This window comes from Pteronotus mesoamericanus, unplaced genomic scaffold (assembly GCF_021234165.1).
Source record: "Pteronotus mesoamericanus isolate MK-2021 breed Mesoamerican mustached bat unplaced genomic scaffold, CSHL_Meso_final contig_164, whole genome shotgun sequence".
NCBI classification, from domain to species: domain Eukaryota; kingdom Metazoa; phylum Chordata; class Mammalia; order Chiroptera; family Mormoopidae; genus Pteronotus; species Pteronotus mesoamericanus.
In genome coordinates this window covers 31,643,972-31,652,669 of record NW_026555065.1, presented here as the reverse complement: position 1 = coordinate 31,652,669, position 8,698 = coordinate 31,643,972, and positions in this window count along the sequence as shown.

The window sequence follows — 8,698 nt, the reverse complement described above, 5'->3', positions numbered from 1 at the left end:
GAAAGGCAGAGAGTTACCTACAAAGGAGTTCCCATAAGATTGTCACCTGATTTCTCAAAAGAAACTTCGCAGGCTAGAAGGGACTGGCAGGCAGTATTCAAAGTGATGAGGACCTACAACCAAGATTACCCTATCCAGCAAAGCTATCATTTAGAATGGAAGGACAAATAAAGTGTTTCTCAGACAAGGTAAAGCTAAAGGAGTTCATCATCACCAAGCCCTTACCATATGAAATGTTGAAGGGACTTATTTAAGAAAAAAGAAGATCAAAACTATGCACGTTAAAATGACAAGAAACTCACAACTATCAACAAATTAATCTAAAAAAATCAAACTAACCAAACAACTAGAACAGGAATAGAATTATAGATATGGAGATCAGTTGGAGGGTTATCAGCTGGGAGGAGGAAGGGGGAGAATGGGGGATAAGGTATAGGGATTTGGAAGCATAATTGGGTAGGTACAGAACAGACAGGGGAATGTTAAGAACAGTATAGTCAGAGGAGAAGCCAGAGAACTTACATGCCAACCCATGGACATGAACTAAGGGTGGGGGGATTGGAGGAGGGAAGGGGGAACAGGGTAGAAGGGGGCAAAAGGGGAAAAATTAGGACAACTGTAATAGCATAATCATTAAAATACACTTTTTAAAAACTTTTTAAAAATTACAACAAATGCATGTCTATCAACAATTACTTTAAATGCAAATGGATTAAATGCTCCAATCAAAAGATATACAGTGGCTGAATGAATAACAAAACAAGGCCCTTACATATGCTGTCTATGAGATACTCATTTCAGATCAAAAGACACATACAGAATAAAAGTTAAGGAATGAAAAAAGATATTTTATGAAAATAAAAACAAAAAAAAGCTGGGGTAGCAATACTTATACCAGACAAAATAGATTTAAAACAGAGACTATAACAAGAAACAAATAAGGACCCAGCAATTCCATTTCTGGGTATTTATCTGAAGAAACCCAAGACACTAAATTGAAAAGACATATGCATCCATATGTTTATTGCAGCATTATTCTAACAACCACGGTATGAAAGTAACCTAAGTGTCCATCCATAGATGAATGGATAAAAAAGTTGTGCATATATACAATAGAATATGATTCTGCCATAAAAAGGAATAAAATCTTGCCATATGCAACAACACGGATGGACCTGGAGGGTATTGTGCTGAGTGAAATAAGTGAGACAAAGGAAGACCAATGGCAGACGATGTCACTTATATGTGGAATCTAAAACACAAAATAAATGAACAAGCAGAACAGAAACAGACTCACTGACACAGAGAACATTTTGATGGTTGCCAGATGAAAGGAGTGTTGGGGGATGGGTGAAAAGATGAAGGAATGAAGAAGCGCAAATTGGTAGTGGCAGAACAATCACAGGGATGTAAAGTACACCATAGGGAATACAGTCAATAATATTGTAATAACTCTATATGGTGTCAGATAGATACTAGATTTTTTTTAGCTGATCACTTCCTAAGTTATATAAGCCTCTATTCACAGGGTTGTACATTTGAAACTAATATAATGTTGTATGTAAACTATAATTTAAAAATTTTAGAAGTCAGATAAAAGCAAAATAAGAAAAAAAAGAAATGCAGGAAATATTTTGCATCTTTACTTTAGCAAAGCATTTGATAAAGTCACAATACAATAGCTGCCTTGCTAATAGATTAAACCAGATTTTGTGATGCTGTGACAGGAGCTGCCTCCTTGGGCTTGCCTTGTTCATCATATTTACAAATGACTTGGATGAACATGCCAAATCTCATCACAGGAGATAGCAGGACAGGCAGATGACAGACCGAAAAAATAACATGAATGATAGAATCAAGATCCAAAAAAACCTCTTGCCAGGCTGTGGCAGTGAATACATCCACAATGAGAAAAGATGAAATTTTACAGAAACGAATTTTTTACCCTTGAGAGCAGAAAAACAATTCCCTAAGTACAGGATGGAGGTGAGGTGACAGCAAGTAGATTATTGAAGGTACCTATGTTCCTGCTACATTAGCTGCATGATTGCCCATTGTAGAGATGTACTAGGTATTTCAGGTACAAAAGTGAATCAAACAGAGTTCCTGCCCTCCGTAACCTTTCTGTCTATTGGGGGATATAAAAAGTCAACCGGAAATTAAAATGCTACATGACAAAGACTATTTAGTGCTAGAGAACACACACTGGGAGTGCTTTACCCTATTCCTGTGAGATTCAGAAATGTTTCCCAGAGTCACAGCTAAGTGGGAACCCAAAAGATGAGTAGGAGTAAAATAATGTTGAGGGAAAGAGTTTTCCAGGGAAGTGCAGCAGCAATTCAAAGACCTGTAGATGAGGGAGAGCATGGCTCATTGGGCCTTGAAAGCTCTAACGGACTTGTGTGGCTGGAGTCTGAGGCTAGGGGAACCAGAAAAGATGGCAGGGAAGAACCAGAGGCAATTACAGCTCATAACCTAGGGGAAATGACGATGGTCTAAGATGAGCAGTGGAAATAAAAAGCAGTAGTAAACGATTCAAGATATGAAAGTGGTAAAATCTATAGAACTTGGTGAATGATTGGTTTAGGGCAATAAGAGGAAGAGAGACATCAAATATATTTCTCTGTGTAGCAATTTAGCTTTTCATTTAATGCTTCCAATGACTCTAAGATACAGATGCTCTTATTATATCTACTTTTTGGATGAGCAAACTCAGAGAAGTTGAATAACTTGGCAGAGTAAAAGCTAGAAAATATTAGATCTGATATTTAAACCCAGAGGAATGAAAATACAATGAAACTGGCCATTTGTTATCACATAAGAAATAAATAAGAAATTATTTTAAAAATGTCAATTCCTATTTACCTTAAAAGTTTATGGCTCCTATTTTCATAGATGTCCAAAAGCACTTGTACGGGGCCATTTTGAGTGGTATCAGGAACTGTAGTCCTGCACAAGCTGGAGCCTGGGAGAGGACCCGTAAGCCTCGGCCAGAACACTGGTAATGCAGAGGCAAGCAAGACTTGATAATAACTCCGAGGGCCCCTGGGGGAAATCAGACTTAGAAGTAAATTACACTCCTTGAAGCAGGCTTTGTTTCTCCCTCAAACTCTATCAATCTTACACCAGATAACCAGCTCAAGTCTGGGGAAGAAATTTATAAAATTCCTGGACCCTGACCCAAATCCTACCTGGTGCCATAATGTTTGCTCAACTCAGACCCAACATTCAGGCCATTGTCTCCTTTAAACACCTGCCATTGTCTCCTTTAAACACCTATTCTCTGTAAGCTTAAGCTACTGATATAATTAGATTACCTATACATTCCTGCTACCTATTCCCCACTTGTAACCCTCTCAATAAAAGCCATTGAGCATAGGGACTTGGGGCATTCTCCTTTACAGAGAATTGCCTTCCCCTTTCCTTGACAGACAAATGGTGTTTGGAATGACTCATCCTTTCATCCATAGCAAACTGGGGGGATTTTGCAGGATGGGGTCCCTCACAAGCATTGACATTTGAAAGACAGGTCAAAACAAAGGGGCTAGTAAAGTGTCTACTAGGTCCTCCTTTGTTACTAATGGGACATCCAATAGCAAAGGAAGTGCAGAAGTCCTGCATGTGCTGACTGTCTGCAGGTGTTCTGCCTTAGGTGATTCACTTATAAAAGCAAAGAAAACAAAAGGACCATCCAGTACAAATCTAAATACCTATTCTTTTGGATCTCTAATAAATTCTTGTTGCTTCTCATTTTAGTTTTTTATTTTTAGGTTAGCAACCCCATAAAAATTAGTCAAGAATTCTCTGAAATAACCCCTTATATTCCAAATATTCATCTATTAATATCACCTATGGGGAGGAGGAGTCCAAAATTCTGGATGAGAAGAGGGGTGCTGTGGGGCTGGAAAAGACCTCAAAATGTCTGATTTAAGAAACCAATATTTTAAATAAGACTTAAATTTTTTTTCCCCTAAATGGAGAAGTAACACATATTCAGTACAGAAACATTAAGATATTTGGGGAAAAAAATCACAAAACTAAAAACAATAGTCACCAACCAAAGACAAGCACTCTTTATATTTACTAATTACAACCACTGTTTTCTTTTCTGATTATATTTAAAACATATATATGTGTGATATAATACTATTTTATGTTCTGCTTTTTTTTTGTTTAGCAATATAAAAGGTGTGTTTTCTCGTTCCTGTAAACTTTCTCCTGAAGTATAACTTATACTAGCAGCAGCAGAGTTTTGCTTCCTAGATGGTGCCATCATAGTTGAATATTTCAGTTATTTTCCCTACTCAGGGCACCAGACTGAGAGCTGATAACTGCGTTTGAAATTTTGCCCTCGCTGGCAGCCTTTCTTTTTAAAATTATATTTTAGTGTTTATTCTATAACAGTTGTCCCAATTTTTCTCCCTTCCAGCCAGCACCTCCTCCCCTTCCTCAGGCAATCCCTACACCATTGCCCATGTCCATGGAACATGCACATATGTTCTATTCGTGGCCTTTTTTCATGTGCTGTTTCAAGTGCATGTAATATCTAGAGCGGGTACTTGCTCTTCAAATTCTTGTTCTTTGTTTTTAGTTTAGAGTGTTAACAACATCCCTCACTCATAGCCAAACAAAAATGAGGTTCTAGAGTGTAAATCTGAAGGTGGCATACTAAAGGGCAAGAGAGCATGAAGGTTAAGGTAAACTCAGAAATCTATTCTTTGACTGCTAGGCTGTATTTATGCTGGATGAATTTTCGGTGTATTTTTCAATTATCCTTTAGCCGTGAGTCAGCAACCAAGAAACTTCCAACTCATCCCCTACTGTCTTAAGGGAAGAAATTCCGGCCCCCGGGCTCAGGTGACGCAGCGCCCCCTGCGGGCCAATGAGGCAGCCGTAGGCACCAGAGTCGCCCTGCGAGCCACCTCTCCTCAAGGAAGGGGCTGCTTCGGGTCATTTGCCCCGCAATCAGAGTTTGTTTCTATAAAGGAAATGGCTTTCCATCTCCGGTGTATTTACTAATCCCCTCCACAAGAGACCCTTGGGGAGAAGGAAGCCGAAGGTCGGGGAGAAGGACCCTGAAACTCGAAGCTGCGCAGGACCAGTACCACAGGGAGTTCTTACTAGAACAGCTCCTGGGAAAATCAACCCAGCCGGTCCGGCTTGGGTAGTCTCTGAGTGAGCGCAAGGCTTTTCCAGAGTAGGTGAGGTAACATGAGCTCCCTCCACTCAACTTCCCCACCTGAATCTTGTCCTGCAACAACAACAACAACAAAAAAACAAAAAACAAAACAAAACAAAAAACAAAAAAAACACGGAGACAGGAGGCACTCGTCACCTCCCTGCCTTCACTCCCCTCACCCCGGTTGCTCCAGAGGAAGTTCCCCTACTGGTACCTCCGTATGTATCTCCTGCGCCCATAAGGCAACAGGTGCTGGCAACTGCAAAACTATCCCTGTCTTCTCCCATCACACTTCACTGCAGGAAGCGGGGTGAGAGAACTCGGGGAAATCCATAGCTAGAAGAGATCAATTTCACAAGGAGGAATTGAACCCCTTTGGTTGCAAATCCTGGGGGAGACACCAGGCAGCATAGTGTAGTGAGGACTGGAAGCCCTGGAAGTTTGGGGCCTGAGGCTGGTTTCTGTTTTTGTTGCCAAGGCACCCTCTGACGTTCGGACTGCTGTGGCCTTCAGGCTCCTCTTGTGTGTAATGGGAAAACTGTGGAAGTTCCCTTCCATTGCTTGTGTCCTTCCATTCCTTGAGTTCAGAGTAACTCTCTGTATTTTTTTACATACTGGAGTCTTTTTCATGGCATTAAAGATATTTCTCCTCAGGCCTACATTTTACTTTTCTGTGTCATTCCTCCCAGTCACATGGAGGAACTTGCTATTTTCTAAACACACAGTGCTCTATCACAAGCATCTACTTCTCTCTCAGGCTTTTTTTTTTTTTTTTTTTTTTTGTATGAATTGTCTTTCCCCATCCCTAATTTAAAAAACAATACAAAAACATGAAAAAAAAAAAGTGAAAACGATCCTTAAGAGTCCTCTCCAAGGTAATCTTTGCCCTGAAACCTTTCCTTTTTTCCCTCACTCCACTCCTTTTCTCCCATTGTTTTCTTATAACCCTGCCCTCACCTGTACCAGAGCTCTTATCAAGGTCCTGTTTGTATTACAACTCCAGGGGCTGCTTCTCCTGGGAGGAATGTCAGCACTTGGGTCTACAGCAAAGTGCTTGAATTAACTGCTTAGCTCTTCTCAGGAGAAGACAAGATTTGTGACTCTGGTGGAGACTGCACATTCCAGGCTCCCAGGTCCCTCATGCGTCCCACCTTCCTCTCTTATCAGCTGTTTCCTTTCACACAAGAGTCCAGGTCAATCATTAATGCCAACGTGATAAGTTATCAGAAGAGCTGGCACAAGTGGGCTACCTTTGAATAAGGAATGAAGGCACTGGTGCTACTCTCCTAAAATGGGTGAAACCAAAGAGACCACTGAACTGCCTAGGCTGAAAGGTAATTAAGTCTTCTATCAGGAATCACAGACACCCAAGTGTTCATCTTTCTTCAAATACCCTGAGTAATATCTGACCTCCAATTAAGAACACTCAGGGCTGGCACTTGGGGTGAGAAAGGACATAGGAGAACGCGCTTTGTCCTTGGGGCTGAGGAAAACTGATAGTGTTGAGAGGCTGGAAGCGGGAGGAGGAAGACTGGGGCCCTTCTCTGTATGTTCTAGAAACCATGCTATTGATTGCACCTGGTGGACTCACGCACACATCTGAGCTGCCCTCTGGGAAAATGCAAGCTGTACCTGGTTGACCTCAAACAAGAGCTCAGATGTTGGAACCTCTTTCTTTTCCAGTTCACACTACTGGATGTATAGAAGTGAAACGAGCTTGGGAAAATAAATGAGAAGTCTTATAAAATGGGAATCATCAACAGGAATGATAACCTGCATAGCCTTCAAAGCCTTTGCCCTTTAGTCATGGTCATGTGAGATGAAATGTTGGGGTATGGGCAGAAGGCTGAAATTGGAAGATTGTGTAATGTTTCACTAAGGAAGGGGTTTTTCTCAGTTGAGGCCTAAAAATGCATAGCTTTGTGACAGGATTGAGGGGCCATGCTGTTTGTCCCCTAAGAGGCTCTTTAGTGTCATAGGATCATAAAGTCTCCCAAGTTACTCTAATCCAAATTGACCTCTGTCTCCATGGAGTTAACTCCAGAGAGTCTGGAGCCTGACTCCTAGAGAGGAATCAGGAAAACTGTGCATAGCTTGGAAGAGGAGCAGGTATGTTACCTGAGAGAAAAGTGTGAGATTCATGAGAGGAGTGGGTGGGCCCTTGCCACACAGCCTCTCTCTGAGGGGGCTCCTTGGGCACCATAGCCCACAGAGGCCCTGTAATTCTAATTTTCCTGGACTGCTTTTGGCTCTAGAAGGATTTCAGAGATTAATTCCTAGGCATCTGTCAAGAGGCAAAAATGTACTTCTCTTCATTTTCCCACCTATCCCTGGTTTCAGTCACTGATATGGATTCATAATGTCCTGTGGTCTTGGGAACCTGATTGAACACTCAAGTTTATCCTCTCTCAATCCTCTTAAGCTTCTTCATATGCACATGAATAATCTTTGTCTAGTCTTTCCTCTTAATCTGACTTTTATCAGTTAATTCGCAGACCCTCAAACAGAACCTAAATGGGTAGGAAAAATTTCCCTCCCAACACCACTCAAGATGTTAGGAGTACTATCTAAGGACTAACAGACAAACAAAACATGATGGAGGGTGAGGTGGTGGGTGAACTACGGAAACATGAAACTAAAACCTCATGCCATGGCATGGCTTCCTTATCCCCACTGCTATTTCCAAACTTGTACACATTAGCAAATAAGATTGACTTGACTAAAGATTTCTAGGATATCATGGGACAAAACAATTTTAAAATTTTATTTAAATAAATTCTGTTCTTCCTACCAAGGTTCTCTTTCTTTTCTCTTTCTCCTCTTTCTTCCTCTCCCCAGGATTTCAAAACCACCTGCTATTTTAAGCTCAGTTTTAGCAAAACCAAGGTCTGGCTGTTACTTGACTCCACCCTCTCTAAAAAGCAGTTCAGAGATCACCCAGTGTTATTTAAAGAGTTTCCTTTGTGGGAAGTCTCAACACCACTCCCTGTGAACAATCACTAACCTCCTACTGACCAAGGGGGGACCCCCCCCAAAAATGGAATTTATTTATAAAAAAATTGTGTATTTATTCTTACATGTTTAAACTTCAGTTGCCTTCAAAGTACTCTCCATTTGATGCAATACACCTATTGAGGCATTTTTTTCCACTGCTCAAAACAAGTTTTTTAAAATTTATTTCTTTACTTATTTTTTAAATTTACTTATTTTTTTTAATTTTTATTTTTTGTTCAAATACATTTGCCTCCACCTTCCCACCACCACTTTCCCCTGCTGTCCTCCCCCACCTCCCTCCCTCAATCCTTCCCCACTTTGGCTTTGCCCATGAATCCTTGATATATGTTCCTTGACTTGACCCTTCCATTCTCTTTTCCTGCCCATCCCCCCCTCCTTCCCTCTTGACTCTGTTGGTTTCTTTTTTTCTTTCCATGTTGCTGGTCATATTTTTCTTGCTTATTTGTTTTGTTGGTTAAGTTCCACTTATAGGTGAGATCATGTGGTATTTGTCTCTGTGCCCCT